General features: G+C 47.8%; 1 protein-coding gene across 1 annotated transcript in view; it reads left to right on the top strand.

Moving 5' to 3' along the window:
• Positions 1-23,760, top strand: part of TMEM192 (transmembrane protein 192) — a 512,891-nt gene that overhangs the window by 371,047 nt on the left and 118,084 nt on the right. The window lies entirely within an intron of this gene.

Below are 23,760 nucleotides of genomic sequence, written 5' to 3'. Positions count from 1 at the left end.
CATCATAAAGGGAACTGGGCTAGGTATAGAGGGGAATGTGCCATGCACTCCTAACTAGAGCTTTCACTTGAAGTGACAACATTTAAACAGCTTTAATAGATCTCGCTGACGTCTACTACAAGACGGAGGAAGGGGTGCCGGGGATTATCCCCCAATTAGATCACGTTCCCCCATGTTAGGAGAGGGTTCCTTTTCTCCTTTGTTTGCAGATGATTGTTGATGCACCATGGAACTGTAATATCCTGCTAGGTACTAAGTTTGTATTCAATCTGTCCACTTGCAACCTTCTTTGGGTACGTTTTTGTGCCTATGTTTTTTGGATAACTCAATAAAATTTGTTTAAAAAAAAAAAAAAAAACAATTTTAAGAGCGTTGAGTTTCACAACTGTAAAGCAGTCTCCTTTCATACTGCTCGGTGGTCCTTGGCTACCTAAAGAGTCTATGCTGAGTATGTCCTGATCAACAGCAAGGCAAATCTGATTTTATATTTGTTTTTTATTAGTACAACAATTAGGAGTATTGGTGGAAACACGTTTGTTCACAAGGCTGTGTAGCTATTGAAAGGATGGTCGACATCCATAAGGTGGTGACCTTCTAGGTATTCAAAATTCTTCCCGATATTTGTTCACATCGATTTTGTGCGCATCCTCCTAGTGCAGAGAAGGCTACAGCCATCATACAAAATCAATGTGCAGCCTCCCTCTAATTTTGATAGGGTGCATGGGTGGAAAAGTTAATATGCACATTTGTAATCTCTCTACTTTTTAACGTTTGATAAACCGCATAGTAAAAGGTGATCTAACAGAAACATAAATGGACTTCAACACTCCCAGATTTCCTGAATTCGATCCACTGAGAAAGAGCACTGAGACTTCTGTGAAATATTAACAAGGGGCACGAGCTGTTAACTCGGCGGTATGCTGATAATGCACAGCTTTAGGCAACCTATTATTGTGTTCTGCCTATCATATCACGCTCCTGATATGTCATTTGACTTCTTGAATGGCTTTAAGTGGAAAAATTAGGACTCTTCGAGGTTTGGTAGTGTGTACACTGGATTGTACATTTATTTTGAGATTAACTACTGAGCACACAAAGAATGATCAAATTGCTGTGGTCTCGTGACATGAAACCCAAAGGACGGAAAAGACCTGATTCATTGTTTGAACAACGGCGTTTCAAATGCCTTTCTAAGCACTAGAAATGTACACTCCACCCTTAAAGTGGGAGTAGAATGTTAGTTCCCACATGACTGATTTCCTTCACATGCTATGGGCTAGTCTCAAAACGGTTAATTCACTAAAGGGCACATGCATCAACGAAAATACCGATTGCAAATGGTCCGATTCACAGAATTGGCCCCTTTGCGACTAGTATTTTTGCATTTGGGATGCATCAACTCAAATGCAAATTCGCAATTTAGGTTATCACAAATTTCATGATTACATAAATTGTGAATGCATTTAGAGAACCGCAATTTGCGATTCCCTATTTGGAATGCAACGAGCATTTCCTAAATGCGACTTTGCATTTAGGAAACACAAATGATGATAATTTGCCAAAACTTTGAAAAATGCACAAAAGTGAATTTTTCAAAGTGCCATGTGGCGCACACACAACCCCTTAGGGAATGTGTGTGCGCCACATGTGCACACATGCCAAATTCGGGGGTGCATCAGTGTGGGCTTTTGGCCCCCTTGCACCCTTGAAATTGCATGCGCCATTTGCGAGTACCTATTTGGTACTCCTAAATTGCACATGCAATTCCCATTCATTCTTATGGGCCTCTAGGCCCATAGGAATGAATGGGAAGCTATTCCTTAATTGCGAATCGCAATTTGCTAGTCACAATTAAGGAATATGTAGGAATCGCTAATATTTTAGCAAAACCTACATGCATAGGCATTTGCGATTTCAGAATTGCGATTCCTTAATAATTGCAATTATGGAATCGCAATTACCTACGCGCTAGAGGCATTTAATGTCAGACATCCAGTGCGGTTAGTACTGCATCCTGCAGAAGCGCCTGGTGAAGGGCTTCAGAGAATTTGTGCTCCACTCGCTGTGTTTTTAATTTGCGCACTTTGTCTTAAAACATTTGTCACCCTCTGGATTGAAATCCTTTTTAACCATTGTCACAATTGCATTATCTCACCTGTTATATTGCTTGACTTGCATGTGCCCCGGTCCACCACGGAAGGTTCCGGTTGTGTGGAGAGAACGAACGCATGCAGGAAGTACTCTTAGCACACTTCCGGTTAATAACGCGGCAGAGGTCAGCGGTCTAGCTGTATACCTTCCCCATAAAAAGACGATGCCTGCCTCAACGCGCAGCGGACGCGCCCAGCGGGCGTGCTAGAGGCGCGCCAAAAGAAAGCCCGTCTGCGCCCGACCGGGGCCTGGGGCCAGAACCCCATGTCTAATCCGGACTTACTCCAAGGTAGCCCTGTACACTCTTGCTTCAGGCAGTCACGCCCTTAGTGAAAGAGTGGTCGATAAGTTGAGAGCTGAAAACCTGCTGAGTTGTACCTACACCACAATTCCGCACCCACCGCCCAATATCAGTACTACGCCTAGTAACCCACCCGGCCTGAAAGTGGCAGTCCTTAATACTCGATCCTTACAGAAGCACCACCTAGAAGTTTTCTCACTCCTCCAGGATCGAGATTTAGACATCTTGGCCCTCACTGAAACCTGGTTAAGTAATGATAAATCACTGTCTAAGTACGTTACTAACCAACCACTGATTACATACAGACGTGGCAAGAATCTTAAAGCATGGATCAGTCCTAGCTTTCCCAAACAGACTCAACAACCCAATTGGCTTACGCAAAGATGTATGGGGTTTTACAAATGTGGGGGATGCAAAATCTGCCCCTTAGCAATGAATAACACCAAGACGTTTTTTAGTCATCTAGGCAAAAAATATGATATCAGAATGATGATAAACTGCAACAGCCGCTATGTGGTATATATGATCAAGTGTGTTGTGGTTGTTTTTATATAGGAAGTACAATTAGAACCCTAAAGAAGAGAATATATGAACATCTAAGGGCTATCAAGCATAATGACATCAGATATGCTACTGCCACACACATGCAGGAATGCCACGTACAGGACACGAATAAAACATTCTCATTTTGTGGAATTGACCAAGTTAACACTGACCCGAGGGGCGGCAATAAGGAATTGTCTCTACGACGCAGAGAAGCTCTGTGGATTATGAAGCTTCAAGTGGTCGAACATGGGATGAACACAGACCATGAACTACACTATTTCCTAGGAGACTATGGGGGGCATGATTCATAACAGCCTTAGGTATGCAGGGGTCGGGCGCACCGGTGGCTAGAATCCTTCCTAACAGGGCGGTCCCAGAGGACTCAGGTGGGGGAACGAGTATCTAACAGTGGCGCACTCACCTGCGGCGTCCCCCAGGGCTCTGCACTATCCCGCTCCTCTTTAACATCTACCTACAGCCCCTGGTGACTGCCCTGGCCCACATGGATTGATGTGTCTTCAACTATGCAGATGACACCCAACTCATTTTCTGGATTGATAACTCCACCCATGCCCAGGAAGCGGCTCAAAATATTCTTAGATTCACTGTAAATTGGATGACCGCAAACTCATTAAAAATTAACCCTGAGAAAACTGAAGTCCTGGTCATCCCCACAAAAGGTAACCCGTGGAGCTATCATTTCTGGCCCCAGGAGCTGGGTGCCACCCCCACTCCAGCCTTCGTCGTGAAAAGCCTAGGCATTAAACTGGACCATGAGCTCTCCATGGCTAACCAAGTTACTGCTGTGGTTGGCACCTGCATAGGGCTTTTAAGACAGTTACGGAAACTTGTCCCCCTCCTCTCAACTGCCTCCCTACAAATGATTGTGTCAGCTACAATTGTTTCCAAACTGGACTACGGAAATGCGTTGTATATAGGCCTTCCTCAAAAGTTCATCAATAAACTTCAAGTAGTACTTAACGACGCAGCTAGGTTGATTTTTAGACTGCCCAGACGGGCCCATGCCTCTCCCCTGCTGTGCAAACTCCTCTGGCTCCCCATCAAGCAGAGAGTAAAATTTAAAGGCCTCTGCATTGCCCATAAAGCAATCTATGGCAAAGCCCCGACCTACGTTAAGGAACGCTTGAAGAACTATGCTCCGGGACGCACAATGCGGTCCTCTGAAGCCTGCTACCTGGCCACCCTCAGATGTAACACTACATCTAAAGGGGGTAGAGCATTTTCCGTAATGCTCCCTCAACTCTGGAACCAGCTGCCCGACCACGTGCGTAAAGAACCGTCTCTTCTCCCATTCAGGAAACAACTCAAAACGCTCCTGTTTAGGGAAGTACTGGACTCTGTCTAAACTCACCACACTGTGGGGCTTTCTTCTGCCCACGACCTCTGGCTACTCCTCTGAAAGCGCTTAGAGACCCTCCGGTGATTAGCGCTATATAAAAATCAATTTCAATTACAAAAATAACTTGAACTAAAGAATCCAAGCAAAAAAAGCAGTGGGAAAAATAATGCAATAAACAGTAAAAGGAACAAAAACCAAATAAAAATTACTTGAAAAAAGATGACTGTTCGCTGATGGCCACTGTGAAATAAATGAATTCTCAAACATTTGGAGACGTAGGCTAAAAAAGCCTGTGACAAATGCCATTGGGAGAGGGCACTATGCTCTACAGTCAGTGGCAGGAAACTCACCAGGAGTCATGCCTGGTGTCCAGGCTGTGGGCATAGAGTGCCACAAACGTCTGCCGCTTTTTGGTCCAATATGAGGACTGGTCCATTTGAAGTGCCGTGTTTGAGTGTTGCAGCAAACTTTGAATACCATACGCAAATGAACCAGGGGTGATGAAGCAAAACAGAAGTTGTGTGATGCAACGTTTCAGACCCTGATATGAGACGATTTCTTCCGGATGGATAACATTACTGGTGCCGAGGGCCCAGAGATTAAGCAGGCAGAAAACCCAGACCCGGGTCGCCCTGTGAAAGTCTCAAGAAGCTTTTGTGTAATTAGTAAAGAATCTAAAAATACAAGATTTAGACAACACCGAGATGTGAGGTTTAGAGTCCAGACTATATTCAAAACATATATATGCATTTAACTGAGGGCAGTAGAATAGGAGAAAGACCCAAAGTGAGTATGTATGATATAATTTTATTGTGTCTTGCATACATACATGGGACCTGTTTACGGCTCCTAGTTGGATAATGAATAAGAACACTGTATGTAGGTGCTGCCGTTACACCCAGAGGCCCCGACTGGCCATTCTGTGAGTTTATGAGGGTTCGACATTGATTTCTCCTAAATGACCCAGAGCTGGCTTTCAGAGATCCGATATGCAAGAGTGGCCGTGTAAGAAGACCACCAGGAGTCGGCACAATGGCGGCCTCCTTGATTACTTTACAGCCTGCTGCTCGATATTCATGTACCTCCGCGGGGGCGCCATTGTTATGAGTCCTGTTTTGGTCACGTGACCCTTCCGCACAAAAGCAGCTGGCCAGTGCGGAACAATTGGCGGGTCGTTCTCCATGCACAGAGGGGGTGCGGTAAGGACAAGGAGGGGCGCATCTGCTTTTTATGCCCCGCTGTAAGCGTAAGGCTTCCCTGAGGAGGGTTTGACATGAAACCATGTTCGTGCTCGTGTATTTCTGTTGGGAGTTTGTTTTCAGAGTTCGCCATGCTGGTACCTGACCATCATTCAAGCCAAAGTCGTCCACCATGCTGTGTATCCCTGCTAATGAGGTTCCTGATTCATTCTCCTAAAATGTTTGGAATGTTCAGTTGTAAATCAACGAGATTAAACCTTAATGGCATAGAAACGCACCAAATAACTAAATTCAGAGGGGGGGGGGGGGAGACTGCGAATTTGCCTCATGCAGAAGTTGTAGCCACGTGGGAAAACGCAGAACCCTGCGACGTTATTACGGAGATACAAACATGGTGTATTTTCTGTAGAAAATGTGTTTCCTGGCGGAGGGAATTTCAGCAATCCTTTCGAAATGTTGCATTCTAACTCAGTGGTAGTGAACGTCATAATCCCCGCCCCGTCACCACAGGAGTCGTTCCCCCATTAATGATACAAAAGGTTTTCCCGGAAAGCTAGGAGCACGTACCATTAACTAAAGCCTCGAGTGCACTTGTTTCGAATGTAACCAGGTGACTGGGCCTTTTGTCTGCCCGAGGTGCATAAAATGAGCACTGATTGCAACCTGGGTGTCGGTAATTACACTGCAAATATTGCCTGTATTAGACGTTATTTGGGTTCGCTCTAGGTGTGCTGGCCCCCACTGTGCAAACACGGAGTCAAGTGATTAGCATAGTAGGCGGTTTCCTGCAAGGACCCTGTAGGAACACTCGTTCGCACAAGTGAAAAGCTGCATCGCAGTGTGATGGTGTATCCTGCAGTTTATTCTGACTATTTTACAGCCGCACGGTGAACGCTGTAATCCTACTTAATTAGGATACTTTGTAAGCCATATTGTTCCTAACTTTTCCCACCTGTCTAACCTAGGAGCGTTTGTTGCAAATTGTTTTTACAGCTTTATTATTGTCTTTGTATTGCTGTAGGCGATATAGGGTCGTGGATTTGGGTGTGCAGAACCGCCATTTAAGAGAGTAATTTCCAAAGGCATTTTCCTAAACTGACTGTGATGTTTGGGCTTAAAATATTATATTTCCAAATATATTTATAAATCATAATCGCTAATTGCTGTTTGGCGTAGTACCCTGTAAGATTGGTGTGGTGTATGTAACTCCTCTGCTGTCTGAACCTATAAGGTCTCCTTAACATGAAAGATAGCAATCAATCAATCAATCAATCACTGCATTTGTAAAGCGCGCTACATACCCGAGAGGGTCTCAAGGCCGCTGGGGAGGGGGAGTGGGGGTTGCTACTTCTGAAGGCCAGCAGGTCCTGGGTCTGTCGTAGGATGGTGGGGAGAGTGTTCCAGGTCTTGGCGGCGAGGTTGGAGAAGGATCTGCCGCCGGCGGTGGTTTCTCGGATGCGAGGGACTGTGGCGAGGTTGGCTGAGCGGAGGCTTTGGGTGGGGGTGTGGAAGCTGAGTCGGTTGTTGAGGTAGGTGGGTCCGGTGTTGTGCAGTGCTTTGTGTGCGTGGATCAGGAGCTTGAAGGTGATCCTTTTGTTGACGGGGAGCCAGTGCAGGCCTCTCAGGTGGAGTGTGATGTGGCTGCGGCGGGGGACGTTGAGGATGAGTCGGGCCGAGGCGTTCTGGATGCGTTGGAGTCGTCTCAGGAGCTTGTTTGTAGTTCCTGAGTAGAGGGCGTTCCCGTAGTCGAGTCTGTTGGTGATGAGGGCCTGGGTAACGTTTTTTCTCGTGTCGAGGGGGATCCATTTGAAGATCCTGCGGAGCATACGGAGGGTGTTGAAGCAGGACGCGGAGACGGCGTTGACTTGCCTGGTCATGGAGAGAGTGGAGTCGTGGATGACCCCCAGGTTGCGTGCGTGGTCCGTGGGTTCCGGGGCTGTGCCTAGTGACGTGGGCCACCAAGAGTCGTCCCAGGCTATTGGGGTAGGTCCGAGAATGAGGACCTCTGTCTTGTCTGAGTTCAGCTTCAGTCTGCTGTCCTTCATCCAGTCTGCTACGGCCTTCATTCCTCTGTGGAGGTTAGCTTTGGCGGTGTGGGGATCTTCAGTGAGGGATATGATCACTGGGTGTCGTCGGCGTAGGAGATGATGTTGAGGTTGTGTTGTCACGCGACGTGGGCGAGTGGGGCCATGTAGATATTGAACAGCGTCGGGCTTTAGGGAGGATCCCTGTGGGACGCCGCAGATGATCTCGGTGGTTTTGGAGCGGAAGGGTGGGAGGCGGACGCTCTGGGTTCTGCCGGAGAGGAAGGATGTGGTCCAGGCCAGGGCCTTCTCTTGGATACCGGCGTCATGGAGGCGTGCTGATAGGGTGCGGTGGCAGACCGTGTCAAAGGCTGCTGATACAGGAGGATGAGGGCGGCTGTTTCTCCTTTGTCCATCAGGGTCCGGATGTCGTCAGTGGTGGCGATGAGGGCGGTCTCGGTGCTGTGGTTGCTGCGAAAACCGGATTGGGAAGGGTCCAGGATGTTGTTAACTTCGAGGTAGCGGGTCAGCTGTTTGTTGACAATCTTCTCGGTCACTTTTGCCGGGAAAGGGAGCAGGGAGATGGGCCGGAAGTTCTTGAGGTGCTTGGGGTCCGCCTTGGGCTTCTTCAAAAGGGCGTTGATCTCGGCGTGTTTCCAGCTTTCTGGGAAGGTTGCTGTCTCGAAGGAACAGTTGATTGTTTTCCGGAGGTGGGGCTCGATGGTTGCGCTGGCTTTGTTGAAGACGTGGTGAGGGCAGGGGTCCGATGGGGATCCGGAGTGGATGGAGTTCATGGTTTTGATGGTGTCTTCATCGCTGACTCTGGACCAGACGGTCAGGCAACTGGTGCGAGTGGTAGTCTCAGGGGTGGTAGATTCGGTGGTGGGTGCTGGGGGCTCGGAGTTGAAGCAGTCGTGGATGTCGGTGATCTTGCGGTGGAAGAAGTTGGCCAGGGAGTCGCACAGGTCATGAGATGGCGGGATGTCGTTGGTGTTGGAGCCGGGGTTGGAGAGTTCTTTCACGATGCTGAAGAGCTCTTTGGTGTTGTGTGCGTTGTTGTCTAGGCGGTCCTTGAAGGCGGTCTTCTTGGCGATCCTGATGAGTTGGTGGTGTCTGCGGGTGGCGCTTTTGAGGGCTGTGTGGTTGTCTGGTGTTCGGTCGTGGAGCCATTTCTTCTCCAGCTTCCGACAGGTGTGCTTGGAGATCCGGAGGTCCTCGGTGAACCAGGCGGCTTTCTTGTTGGTGTGGTTGGTTGTAGAGGTCTTGAGAGGGGCGAGGGTGTTGGCGCAGTCGTTGATCCACTGTGTGAGGTTGGTCGCGGCAGTGTCTGGGTCGGTGGGGTCGGTGGGTGGTCTCAGGGCGAGGGCGGTAGTCAGTTGGTCCTCGGTGACCTTGCCCCAGCAGCGGCGTGGTAGCTATTGGGTGGGGTGGTGTGTGGTGGGTTTTCTGAAGGTGAAGTGGACGCATCTGTGGTCGGTACAGTGTGGTTCGGTGGTGTGGTTGAAGGAGACGTGGGGGCTTGCGGAGAAGATGAGGTCGAGCGTCTGTCCAGCGGCATGAGTAGGTGTCGTTACGAGCTGTTTGAGTCCAAGGTTGGTGAGGTTGTCGATCAGGGCGGTGGAGTTGGCGTCGTCGTTGTTCTCGAGGTGGAAGTTCAGGTCCCCGAGGAGGCTGTAGTCCGTGGAAGCGAGGGCGTGGGTGCTGATGAGGTCGGCGATGGTGTCACTGAACTGTGGGCGGGGTCCGGGAGGTCTGTAGATGAGAGTTTCTCTGAGGGTGGTGTTTGGGTCGGTGTGGATCTGGAAGTGCATGTGCTCGGCGGTGGTGAGGGTGTCATCGGTGTTCGTTGAGATTTTGATGGAGTCTTTGTGGATGATGGCGATTCCTCCTCCCACTCCGTTGGTGTGGTCTCTGCGGGAGATCTTATAGCCCTGTGGGATGGCTATGGCGATGTCTGGTGCTGAGGTGGCGTTCAGCCAGGTCTCCGTCAGGAAGGCGACGTTGGGGGCGGTGGAGTCTAGGAGGTCCCAGAGTTCGATGGCGTGCTTGCGAGCGGAGCGTGTGTTGAGGAGGATGCAGCGGAGGTGGTTGGGTTCTCTGGCTGGTGGTGTGGAGGGTTGGATGCTGGTGAATCTGCAGTTCCGGCAGGTGAAATGCCCCTGGGTGCGTTTCGGGGTGGCCCAGTAGCAGGGGTGGTCTCGTCTGGTGTTGAGTGCGTGGAGGGTGCTTGCGTCGTAGTGCAGTCTGGCGTTGCAAGGGGTGTGGTGTCCAGGGGTTCTGGCGCAGGGTGCGGTCCAGGTGCGGACGGGCGCAGACGGGCTTGCCTTAGGCGCGCCTTCTGCGCGCAGCCACTGCGCGGCCTCTATATGAGGGCAGAGGGAGGGAGGAGCAGCTTGGAGGTGGGAGCGGGGCGGCCAATGGGAGTGAAGGGGGCGGGGCCGCAGGGGCTCAGCGGCGGGGGAAAACCCGGGGAAAAAACGGCGGGAAAAGACGGCGGGAGAGGGACAACAGAGCACAGGGGTACAGAAAGCAAAACACAGGGGCACAGAATGAAAAAACAAAGTGGCACAGAAAGCCAAGCGCAGGGGTACAGAATAAAAAAGGGAGCGAGCAGTCAGGCGGCAAAAGCGGCAACGGAGGTTCAACCCACAGAGGGCTGCGTGGCGGATGGGGGGAGCGACCTGCCTGGTGACAGGGTCAAAGGTTGCTCTCTACCACCGCTTTGCGGCCTCCATATGAGGGCAGAGGGAGGGAGGAGCAGCTGGGAGGTGGGAGCGGGGCGGCCAATGGGAGTGAAGGGGGTGGGGCTGCAGGGGCTTAGCGGCGGGGGAAAACCCAGGGAAAAACGGCGGGAAAAGACGGCGGGAGAGGGACAACAGAGCACAGGGGTACAGAAAGCAAAACTCAGGGGCACAGAATGAAACAACAAAGTGGCACAGAAAGCCAAGCGCAGGGGTACAGAATAAAAAAGGGAGCGAGCAGTCAGGCGGCAAAAGCGGCAACGGAGGTTCAACCCACAGAGGGCTGCGTGGCGGATGGGGGGAGCGACCTGCCTGGTGACAGGGTCAAAGGTCGCTCTCTACCACCGCTTCGCGGCCTCCATATGAGGGCAGAGGGAGGGAGGAGCAGCTGGGAGGTGGGAGCGGGGCGGCCAATGGGAGTGAAGGGGGCGGGGCCGCAGGGGCTCAGCGGCGGGGGAAAACCCGGGGAAAAAACGGCGGGAAAAGACGGCGGGAGAGGGACAACAGAGCACAGGGTTACAGAAAGCAAAACACAGGGGCCCAGAATGAAACAACAAAGTGGCACAGAAAGCCAAGCACAGGGGTACAGAATAAAAAGGGGAGCGAGCAGTCAGGCGGCAAAAGCGGCAACGGAGATTCAACCCACACGGGGCTGCGTGGCGGATGGGGGGGGGGAGCGACCTGCCTGGTGACAGGGTCAAAGGTCGCTCCCCCCTGGGCTGTACAAGCCTGTAAAAACTGCCTGTTTCCTCTGTCTTCTGTTTGAGAAGGTAAGAACCAAGGAATGTACTAGGCATGGACAAGATGGAAAAGGAAAGACAGTGAAGTGTAGAAGTGAACATAGACATTATGAAAAATGATAGGCCAAATGAAATTTCAACTGTAAACTATATCACCCATGTTGCTTTATGCGTTTTTATGGAAATTGTGTAAAACATGCCCACATTTTGCAGCACAGTTTTCCCCAAAATGTTTCAAGTGGAGAACTTCCTTTAACCACATTAAAGAAGGCTGGATAACTTGGTCCAATTCGTGGTGCATATTTATTCCAACCATATTCAAAGTTAACCAGCCACCACTGATAAGATGTCAGTTGTGATATACAGAATTTGTATTGTCAGCATTTTATTAAATACACAAGAAGGGAAAATATATCACCTGCCTTAGATAGAATACGAGCGAATAACGTCTCTCAATTCGTGCAGAAAATACATTTCCTAGAAGGGGATTGAGATTGCCAACAAAGCAAAAGTCAATTCTCAAAGTCTAGTAGAATATTTGTAAAAATTTATTATATTCAACGTGAGAAAATATGTTTATATATAGTATAGAGACGATCTTTTTTAAACACATACATGGTGGTTTCTTTTTCACAACAGAATTTTATTGTTGACAGCCAAAGCAAAAGGAATGCCTCACACGGCACCCACAATACACATATGTAATAACAAAGATGGACATCAACATTTTCAGCGTGATCATGACAATGGTCACACATGAAATAGTTACAAAGAAAAATAATAACAAAAGAACAAAGAACTGTGCCACGTTGCTTCCTACTTGGTGTTCTTTGAAGAAAACAAATAGCACTCAATGCAATAATAATCTTACCCCCTACCGCTCATCATAGATCCTTAAAATACATCAGAAACATAACAAAAAAGCATCACAGTCAAGCACTTTAATACGCACACTTCAGTCATACACATTCAACTAGCATACTCCACATACAAACAAGTTAAAATCATGAACATGTACAGGAACAACCTGGAATGCTATGAATGGAGAACCTAATTAATATAGAGACCCTAATTAATATATTCAAAGACTCACTGTTGGAAATGGGATTTCTGGTCGGCTAGGGCATGTGCCAAAGTCGGGCAGAAACCACCACTTTAGTCAGGATAAGGGAGTTACACTCCTAAAATAACCCATGCTAGTAGCTGTGCTAGTGCTGATAGCTTGGCACGAGCAGTCAGGCTTATCTTAAAGGCAGTGTGTAAAGCATTTGCACATAACCAACAGTAATACAGTGTAAGCACTACAAAAGGACACCACACCAGTTTGGAAAAATATCCAACATTTTTATATATTTAAGACCAGGCCAAAAACGATAAAAATTCACAATACAGTACTTAAAAACCTTCAATTATCAAAATATGCTTGAAAAATAATTCCTTGATGTTGATAGCTCCGTCCGGGGCTATCATGGCGTCGTAAGCAAACAAATCCAAACAGTTCTGGCTGACCGCTGCGTCGCGGGCCAGTTACGGTGTTGGAAGACCCGCAAACAGTACCTTTTAGAAATGCAGGGTGTCGGCGACCTCTCGTAGAGCCTACGAAAGCATGGCGTCTGCAGGCGTCGGTTCCGGAGGTCGGTGCAGGAGTAGTCGGGGCCTTGAAGTCACACGAGTTGAGGTCAAACTCCCCTTAGTTGAAGTCAGGATCGCTGGCGTCGTCAGGCGTCGGGTGCTGCGGTGCAAAGTGCAGCGGTGCGGCGCTCTCAGGTCGCGGTGCGAGCAATTGCTCGGTGGTGGCGTCGAATGGCATCGTCAGTGAGACCAGGGTTGTGGTGTGAGGTGAAGGCAGTGCTCGTCACGGTGCTGGCTGGTCACGGTGTGAGCAGCGGCGTCGCCGTGGTTTAAGCGCTGTCGTCCGCCTGACGAATTGGATTCGATGGCGTCGGTAGGCCAAGGCCGCAGTGCGGGAAGAGGGCGGCTTCTTTGGGGATAACAAGGCTTCGTCGGGAAGTGAGGCGGTGCGGAGTACAGTGTCCACATGTCGCGGTGCGAGCAGCGGCGCGGTGGCGGCGTCAGCAGGCGTCGTCGGTGAGACCAGGGTCGCGGTGCCCTCTGCGGTGCCTTCAGGACACAGAGTCAGCAGCGGCGTCGTAGACGGCGTCTGGTTGCTTTTTCCTCTGTTGCACACAAAACACACAGTCCCAGTGCTGAGGGTAGAAGAGCTTGAAGTCTTTGCTGTTCCTGAGACTTCTTGAACAGGGTGCAAGCTCTACCTCAAGCCCTTGGAGAAACTCACAAAAGTAGATTGCAGAAAGTCCAGTCCAGACCTTTCACTGCCCAAGACAGAAGCATCCACTGCAGGCCAACACAGCAAAGCACACAACAAAGTGGTAGTTCCTCCTCACAGCTTCTCCAGCTCTTCTTCTTGGCAGTCTTCTTGATCCAAAAGAGTTCTAAAAGTCAGGGGTCTGGGCCCCAATATGTATATCTCAAAAACCTTCTATCTCTTAGGCAGAGAGTGTCTGTGCCCAGCCAGAACCAGTTCTGCCTTCTCTGGTGTGACTTCCTGGCAGGAGGTGGAGATGGCATGGTCAGAGGCAGAACAGGCCCTTTGAGGTGAAAGGAAATCTCCTCCCCCTTCCCCAATTGAAGCCCAGGTCTATTCAGCCCTTTCCTGACCCACCTAGACTATCTGGAGTCACTCCTGCTCCCCAGCCTTCTGTCATTTAAAACCCAGACAGGCAATCCACATTCCAGCAGAGGCACACGGTATGACTGAGCAAGAAAATACCTACTTTCTACAAGTGGTATTTTCAAACACAGAATGTAAACATCACCTTCACTAAAAGATGCATCTTGAGATTCTGAGTTCAGGCATACTAAACTTTATTTTCTACCTAATTCTCCGGGCCAGTTATGTTTATAAGATGTTATTAACAAACTCCCCATTCTGTCTTATGGGGAACAGGTAGCCTTGCAATAGCAAAAAACAAAATTGGCCGTAGTTCACGATCAGGACATGCCACACACACCAGGTCATGTCCTACCTTTCACATACACTGCACCCGGCCCACAGGGGTATCTTGGGCCTACCTTAGGGGTGGCTGACATGTAAGAAAAGGAAAGGTGAGGGACTGGCAAGTGTGTGCACTGGCCAAGTCGACATGGCAGTTACAAACTTCACGCAGATTCCACAATGGCGGGTCTGAGTTACCTTATACAGGCCATTCGTGTGGGTGGCACAATCCCGTGCTGCAGCCCACCAACGGCATTTGATTCACAGGCCCTGGCACACTCAGTGCACTTTAGTAGGGACTAACACATAAGTCAAACAGGCCAATCATGGAAACACCAATCCATAACACATTTTAACACAGGAGCACTTGCACTTTACCACTGATTAACAGTGAGAAAAGTGCGCAGAAACACTAAGCCAGCACAAACGGAGTCACAACCAGGGAGGTCAGTATGCAACAAAACCCAAGGGAAACACGCCAAAAGATGCCAAGTCAAACACTCCCTATTTAAGAAATTCGAAAAAAGCTGTTTTCAGTTGACATAGGGACACTACATTGCATCTGTATTCGGTGTTTACAATTTTTGATACATTTTCTTTATACAAAAGTAATCTTCCTATTGTACGCAAACAAGATTTTTATATTTTTATATAACGCAGCATTTTAACCTTACAAAAAGCATGTATGAATGTGACAATGCTGCCAGTTAAATGGAAATTCTACAATCACAAATTTAGCGTGTGGCATAGGTTGATGGTCATTCCTGAAAGGACCCACCTGCAAAAATAGATGAAAACCGACAATATTTGTACATATTCACATGACACTTTTAGTCAGTTTCTCAACTTAGAATGAGATTTACACTCAGTACTGGCAGGAGTAGGAGTATTTCCCAGGTGGGAAGAAGGCGAGAACACTTCATATTTAACGATGGTCTAATGCAGCTAGTGTCAAGAGGGTGTCTGCCCTTGGACTAACCAAAATGTAAATATTCGTTATACATAGCATGAATGAAATGAATGAAAAATAATTCATAAAGCGCGATCAGCTGCTTCCAAAGGAACTTCCCCAGCGCTAAGCTAATTGAGAAGAAACAGCTACTTTTTTACACTACTCTACCATAAATATCTACATTTTGCTAAACAGAAAGGTTTTGAAATTGGCTTTAAAAACAAGCTGTGTGGCTCGAAGCTAGTCTGGCAGAGAACTCCACAGGTTGGTATTCTGAAAGGAAAATCACCTCTCCCCTGCTCTGGGTATATACCTTGGGATACCTAGAAGATTTTGGTTGGCTGAATGCAATGCCCTATGTGGTGAGTATGTTTTTTTTAAAACTTTCTCTTGTATATAAGAAGGACCATTTTTGTGTATGGTCCTATGGGTGATCATTAATGCTTTAAACTTTATTCTTTGCTTAACTGACAACCAATACAATTGCTCCAGACATTCCGAATGGTCTGCGTTTTGGGAGAAATCAGAACTAGTCGTGCTGCTGCATTTTGCACATGTTGCAACCTGTTTAGCAATTTTGTGGGTTCCCCTCAAGTACATTGCATTGACATAATCCAACCTAGAGGTTATTAAGTCATGCACAGGAGGGGACTACTAGGAGACATTTTAGTGTTTTTAAAAAAAGATTTAAGCAAGGAGAAACAAATAGCAGCAGTGGACTGCACCTGTGGTTGAAATGATAATTCCGTATCCAATTGCACACACAAGTTTCTGGCCTCTGATATTGGAGTCTGAGGTTCCTCCAATTCATTTGGCCATAGTCTCCTTATATTAAAAAATGAGGAATTCCTAAATACCAAAATGTCCAATTTGTCTGAGTTCAAGTGCAGACAACTACTGCGCATCCAACTTGCTAATGGCAAAGTAATGGCAAAGTTGCACAAAGTGGAAACTGCACTTGTGAGTAATGAAAATCGCTGACTGGCCTAGGTTTACAGTTTTGATCCTGGGATTCTCTATAAATCCCCTGAAAGTTGAAAATTTGCTTCAACTATAAGAGTAGTCCTAAGGGGGCACATATATACCTTTCTAAGCTAGCCCTTTGTTAACAAGGCTACATTAGATAAACACAGAAACAAACTTGTAGTCCCTTTTTAGGTCCTGCCTGAGACAGCACATGCGCTGTGGCTTGCAAGACATTTTGTTAGCTTGCAGTGAGCTTAGCGCCCTCCCATTGCTTAACATTGGTTGGCTTCATTGTCAGTCTTGTTTCTTTTTGGTCAGCGCATGTCGGCTTCACTTTCTCTTTGGCCCCCCCCCCCCTGGTTCATGACTCAAGTACTTGTGTCCTTCCACTGCTCGCGCTTTTGGAGCTACTTTATTCTTTTTCTTGAAGCACTCCATAGTAGGGCATGTGTTTGCAGGCCATCTCCCTCATGTGCCTCTCTCTTCCTCGCGTTGTTCTCTTTTACCCATGTGCTTTTGTCCCCCTCTGTGTTGTTGCTTAGCCCATCCCACTGCCCCAGTTGTTGCTTGCCCCCCTGCCTTCCATATTGTTGCTCCCTTCCTACCCCCTTCATGTGGATGCTTGACCATCCCACCCTTCATGTAGTTTCTTAGCCCCCTACCACTGTCCGTCTTGTTACTTTACCCCTCTGTGTTATTGTTGGCTCCTTCCCACCCTCTTTGTTTGTGCTTGCCCCGTCCTTCTCTCTTCCTCCTGTCGATCTTGTTGTTTGCCCATCGCACCCTCCTCTCACTCCCCGGCTTGTTGCCTGCCCACTTCCACCTTCTTCCGTTGTCTGAGTTGTCTCACCCCATAGCAAAAAAAAGTGCTGGCTGTATTATAGTGCTCTTTGCTATTTTTATTTATTTATTTATTTTGGAAACTTTCAAGACCCCCCTCTGTTGTTGTTGCTGACCTCCACCCTCCATAACAAAACAAACAAAAAAGTTATATGATGAAGACACCACTGACCGTGTTATAGCGTTTTTTCCCCTAAGCCCTCCCTCCAACAAATAAAAAAAGTGCTACGATGCGGCCAGCACTGGCTGCATCATAGCGATTGTAATTTTATTTTTATTTCAGGAAATATGAATTTGAGGAAGCTCTATAAGTGTTTGAATTCATCATACTTGGTTTCTTTAAAGTCAGCATTTTTGTAACATTATTTGGTATTAATTATTGCTTATGAGTTAGACGTCATAGAAAAGTAAATAAGGAATGTGGAATATCAAATATTATTAGACAGAAATTGACCATGATGGAAAAACATCTGATGATGACTAATTGAAAATTGTGCAAGCATAATTTTGACTTGCACCATGAAAAAGTTGAACATTTTTCGTTTATAGTTTACAAATGATGCAGCAAATGTGACTCACATGTGCACACATACACAATTAATTTTGAACTTCGTTCATGCTCAGTGGACTTTCTGGGTGAAGTCCTAGTGGATTAGTGGGGAAAATCCACATAAATCTCATTTTAGTCACTGGATATTCACAAATATTTTTTAAGGATTTCAGATACATCTAACTTAAACCTGCACAGCTTGATGCAGGTTGTGCATGAAGTATGAAAAATGTTAGGTGACTGTTCGACGTGGCATCCTTGGCGTTGTTTACCCGGTCTTTTTGCCTCTGCCTGGTGTATTTTTGCTGTGTGATGGATTTCGTTTTTACTGGTCTAGATGCTTTGGGCACTTTGCCACTGCGGATCAGTGCCAAAGTGAAAGTGCTCCCTCTATAAATAGTGAATATGGATTGGTGTTTTCCATGATTGGCTTGTTTGACTTACTACTAGGTCCCTAACCATGTAGTGTGTGTGCCCAGAGCCTGTAAGTCAAATGCTGCTAGTGGGCCTGCAGCACTGATTGTGCCACCCACACAAGCAGCCTTTCAAAGGGTTCTCAGACCTGCCACTGCAGTGTCTGCATGCAGTTTTTACTGCCATGTCGACCTGGCAAATGCACTCACTTGCCAGGTCCTAACCTTCCCTTTTATTAGGTCTCGCTGGCGTTGCAGCGCAAAGCGCTGCTGCCAACGAGAACTATTGTTGCCGTGATGCCTCTCAAGGGAGACAGACCAGGGCACGCGCAGCGATCGGGGTCTGTGGGCGCGCTTCTGAGACGCACACGCACACACACAGACACACGCGCGCGCACACACCCCGCCGCTGCCCACCCCCCTCACCGCATTCATGGCTGCCTAACGCACACTCCTCGCCACGGAGATGCCTTTCAAGGGAGTGAAGTACTGGGTATTTTAGACCCAGCGGTGCAGGGGCACACACCCTATGACTTCTGGGTTTCACCCTGTTCCGGACCTACAGAAACACAGAGTCTTCTGGGTGAAGTCAAAGAATCGTTTATTGGCTGCAGACCAATGACAGGTATCCTAGAAGTACAACAGCGTGTATGTTCTCAGGAGACTGCTGAAAATCATGGAAACGGACTTCGTCTTAAATAGGCCTTTCTCGGCCTCAAGCATACATTCCTGAGTTTTATGATACGGCAATATACAAGGATATGTTACAAAGAAAAGGCAGAGTCATGATGACCATCCCACATTCCAGTTCGGCCAGCTCACAATGATTTACACAGTAAGGTTCAGATCCCACGTTAGATGTAAGCAGACCCCCCAATAAACATGAGCATCTCCTGTTTTGGGAAACAAGTCATAAAGCAGGAACAAGCAGGTGTGGAAGAGATTAGCCGGGGGCTTGTGTAGGATGAGAAGGGTTTTATGATGGGTCGAGCCCTGATGCTAATCACAGGTGGACGGAGGAAGGGGAGCTCGTGAGACCAGTTTGACCCGGGGCAGCAGAGCCAGCTGCCCAGGTCACAGAGAAGTCAAAGGAGAAGCACATGTACTGTGAAGCCCGTATTTGCTCCATTATAGCCTATGTGAGGGCAATGACAAGATGGCCACCGCTTCCAAAATGGAACCCGCGTAGTAGAGCAGAATAACGTGTACACAGTGCATTCATAGCTAGAATGACGAGTAAAGCACTCGTACATGCCGCATTTACCTTTTGCGGTTCGCTAATACCAAGATAGACAGGGGTAGGGCCCTGTCCCCTACGCGGTCCCGAAGATTAAAGTACGACAGACCCTCCTTTTGCCCTTACATAGGCAATCACTATACTCATCTCAATCCGAGTCTAGGTCAATGTCCGCAAAGTCATGGAGATGTTGCTGTAGCATCATCCTATTACTTAGCTCGTCCCTCGATACAGGCTTCCTTACACATAAGGTAGCACAGAGGCCACACATCGCAGGAGCACACTGTATGCACAGACAGAACAGGAAAAGAATGGCTAAGATCATTCCAATGACCATCAGAACTTTCCAACCCCAGGCAGATATCAGTTCCCAGAACCATCCCATCAGTGACCAATCTCCCTTATCCACGTGTATGGATTCAGATATCTTATGGAGTTTGGAGATGGCTTGATACACCGTTGGAGCGTTATCTGGTATGAAAATGCAGCAACTGGATTGGATAACCTTGCATACCCCACCGCGGTCTGCAAGAATAACGTCTAGAACCATGCGGTTCTGCAAAGTCATAAGGCGATCCGCTTGGAGCTCAGCTGTCAGATTACTGAGGGCACCAGCCGTTACATTTATAGTGGATTCAACCACACGTGTCAGCTGTCTCAGGTTCCTACTATTCACCATAGGTCCCCAAAACGGCAGGAAACCCAAGAAGAAGTCTCCTGCTTCCTGACCAGCAGTGTCATCCTTGCTTATCACACCTCTCACAACTCTCGTCTTGTGATAATCAGAGGCAGCAGTGAATGTCGGCGGTAGCAGATTCGCAATATAACATGTGCCCGAGAAATCAGGGGGCAACCATGTATATGCTCGATCATTACAGATGAAATATGTGCCCTTGGCAGCTAGAAACGCAGGGGAAAACTGTGACGGGAAAGTGTACGTTTCAGTACAGTCACTTCTTCCCAGTTGAGCCCTAGGGTTCTGACCATTACCCTGTAAGCAGAAACGACCCATGTGGGGTACAACCCAGATTGGAGATGAGATTTGTCGCTGTCTTTCACCCAAACTAATACTATACCCCGTCGCGTTCCATCCTACATAAGGTCTCAGCTCTTCTTTGGGAATGGACGAGTATGCGTCAATATCTCTACTCATATCGGCAACTCCTTTCATCAAAGCCTTATTATTGGTGATAGGTCTGATGGAACGCGGTTGGCGAGGGGAGTACGTATCTAGAGCATAAAGAAACATGGTCTGGAATGCCCATGACGATCCATTTGAACTATACGGCAGCACCAGGTAGGGAATACCCTTGTTAATGGTATGTGGCATTAACCCACAGACCCAGCAATTGGTCGTATTCATGACTAGTTGGTGCTGGTGCAAGAGCTGGATAAACGAGTTATTTACAAATTCGGATCGTCTGGTCTGTTCGTGCTCAGGCAGAGGGTGAAAAGAGTGAGAGGAGGCAGTAGAAGGAGATATAGGCTGTTCAGTGGGTGCAATGGGCTTTTGAGCGGAGAAGAACACAAGTCCTACAATAAACATCATGATACTACACAGTGTAAAAAGGCACAAAAAGACAAAACATTTACTTTTTACAATTCTACACATCCTGGCTTTAAAGTTCATTTCCTCAATCGGTCTCTCCATCTTAAAAAACTCCATCCTCTACTCGGGCCGCTCGCGGCGGATGAGTTTCTTCTGCTGAGGAGTACGCCTGTCAGTCCAGGGAAACGCCCTAGACCAACTAGAACCGTCGACCTAACGTCTTCGGCCTGTACCCCAAAGTCTTGGCACCGCGACCCTGCGGCAGAACCCGGATGGTGGTTCGAAAAACAAAAAATCAAGAAAGTCTTTCAGATGGGAGAGTAAAAAATGTCAAAAAGGAAATAGTAAGGAAATCTTTATTTGTCCATGGGCCTAGGTCTCAAATTATAACGGAGACGGCCAGGTGCTGTTTGGTCTCGGAACAAAAGTTCAGGCTTAGTGGTGTCCAGTCGATTTGATGGTGGCACAGCTTCCTGCAGAATATTGTCACTCTCTTGGTCTGAAACTGTGTCTCTTAGGCGTGCGTCACTGAATGGTATGAAACGAGGTACAGTGTCTGCTTCAGAGTCGGCGATACCCTCCTTGACCCACTGGTCATATGGCAAAGGCAAGGGAACTATTTTGCAGTGGGTACCATGGATCCAGTGCTTCTTCCCTTTCACTCGCACTGCTGATCTTGTCGATAGTAGAACAAGATGAGGGCCGATCCAGCGTGGCTCGTCGTTGCTTTTGCGCTGGAAATTTCGGACTAGGACCCACGTACCAGGGTTGATAGGGTGTCCAGGAGTTTCAGAGGCTTGAGGGAGAGTATCATGTACCTGTTGGTGCAAAACACGCAGTTTAACAGTCAAATCATACAAGTAATCGAGCAATACTGGATGCTCTATTTCGCTAAACTTCGTGGGCCTTGGCACACCCCATATGTTGGCCGGGCGGCCAAAGACTACCTCATAAGGACTAAGTCCCACTCGTGAGTGTATCGTCATTCTGGTGGACAGGAGTGCTAGAGGCAGGGCATCAGGCCATTTAAGACCGGTGCTCGCCTGAATTTTGGCCAACTTGAGCTTTAAGGCTCCATTGTAGCGCTCTACCAATCCAGCTGATTGGGGGTGATTTGCAGCATGGAATTTCTGCTGGATACCTAATCCTTCACATACATTCTTCATCACTTTACCCACAAACTCACTCCCATTATCACACCACACCATTCTCGGCATTCCAAACCTAGGGAAGAACTCTTTCACGAGGGCTTTGGCTGTGGACAGGGCAGTGTTATCTTTCAGAGGATAAGCCTCTATCCATTTTGAGAAAGCACAAACAACCACTAGTACATATTTTAGGTTGTTGCATCTTTCCATGTGAATAAAATCCAGCTGCAAAACTTCGAATGGACATGATGGGGGTGCAAAGTGACCGGCTGGAGTTGGGGTTCCCCTACCAGGGTTGTACTTCAAACATACCATGCAATTCTTGACCACATTCTCTGCACACTTGGGAATCCCAACATTCTGCCATACTGGAGCCAACAACTTGCAAATTCCTTTCGTACTGATGTGTGCCATTCCATGTGCCATAGTAACTACTGGAAGCACATATGCATCAGGTAACAACCATCGCCTATGTTCTGTCAGATCAATCCAACAACCATTCTCATCCAACTTACCCATACTCTCTCTCCACTTGCTTAACTCTTCCTCTGTGGCTTCAGCCTGAAGCGACCTCACACTCTCTATGGTGTTCTCACACATTCCCACACCATTAACCCATCTTGCGGGGCCTGCAACATACATTCTAGTCTTCACATTCTGTGCCGTTTCTTTCGCGGTCTCATCAGCAAACGCATTCCCACGACCAACATCATCAGTAACTTTCCTGTGCGCACTGCATTTCATGATCGCAACTTGCAACGGTAGGGTCAGTGACTCAAGGAGATCATTCACCAACTTGCCATTCTGAATTTTTGCTCCATGTGACGTCAGGAACCGACGCTCCTTCCACAGTCGCCCAAAATTGTGAGCCACGCCAAAGGCGCACTGGCTATCTGTGTAAATATTCACTCTCATTCCTTCAGACAACACGCATGCTCTCGTGAGGGCGATTAACTCTGCTGCTTGGGCCGAATTATGTGGCACTCGTGCAGTTTCCACAACCGTATGTAAAGTCGTGATAGCATATGCAGCAGTCGTGTCACCATTAGGGAGCTTGAAGCATGAACCATCCACCCATAAGGTACCATCACACTCAGTCAGGGGAGTATCTTTTAAATCCACTCTCCCTTTCGTCTCTTCTTCCGTTCTGAACAGGCAATCATGTTGCTCAATCTCATCTGAGTCTGCTGGAATCGGCAACAACGTAGCTGGATTCAGCGTATTACACCTCTTTATGTGTATATGATTCGCTAACAGTGTAAGCTCGTAGCCCGATAATCGTGCACTAGTCAAGTGTTGTGTCTTAGTTCTATTCAATAATGTGTCTACAGCATGTGGAACCATAACGATCAATGTGTTGTCCATTACCAGACCAGCAGATTGTCGGATAGACATTGCTGCAGCAGCTGTCGCTCTCAGACAGCTTGGCAATGCCCTCGCTACAGGGTCCAAGGTGGATGAAAAATATGCGCATGGGCGCGGTCTGTCGCCAAAAGGCTGTGTTAACACTGACAACGCACATCCATCTTTCTCGTGAACATACAATGTAAAAGGTTTACTGTAGTCAGGAGAACCCAACACAGGAGCCGAACACAATGCATTGCGCAACTCCATAAAACTTTTCTGGCACTCTTCAGACCATGGGATAGGATTCGGTGTGTCTTTGCATGTTAATGCTAACAAAGGTTTTGCCAGCAAGGAAAAGCTAGGGATCCAATGCCTACAGTATGAAGTGATGCCCAAGAAAGCACGCACTTCTCTCTGTGTTTTCGGCACACTCAACTGTGCAATGGCTTGAATTCTCTCTGGGGTCAGTCTCCTTCCCTCCTTCGACAAGAGATGACCTAAGTAGGTCACTTCTTGTCGACAATATTGCAGCTTAGAGAGAGACACCTTGTGATGGAAAGCGGATAAATGGCGCAACAGTGACAATGTGGCTTCTTTACAGATCTTTTCAGTATCCGCGGCGATTAGTAAATCGTCCACGTACTGAATCAGGATAGCGACACTGGGTAAAACAAGTGCAT

This window comes from Triturus cristatus, chromosome 2_2 (genome assembly GCF_964204655.1).
Source record: "Triturus cristatus chromosome 2_2, aTriCri1.1, whole genome shotgun sequence".
Lineage (NCBI taxonomy): Eukaryota > Metazoa > Chordata > Amphibia > Caudata > Salamandridae > Triturus > Triturus cristatus.
The sequence above is the reverse complement of the archived record's forward strand: the minus strand, read 5'-3'. Positions and strand labels throughout refer to the sequence as shown.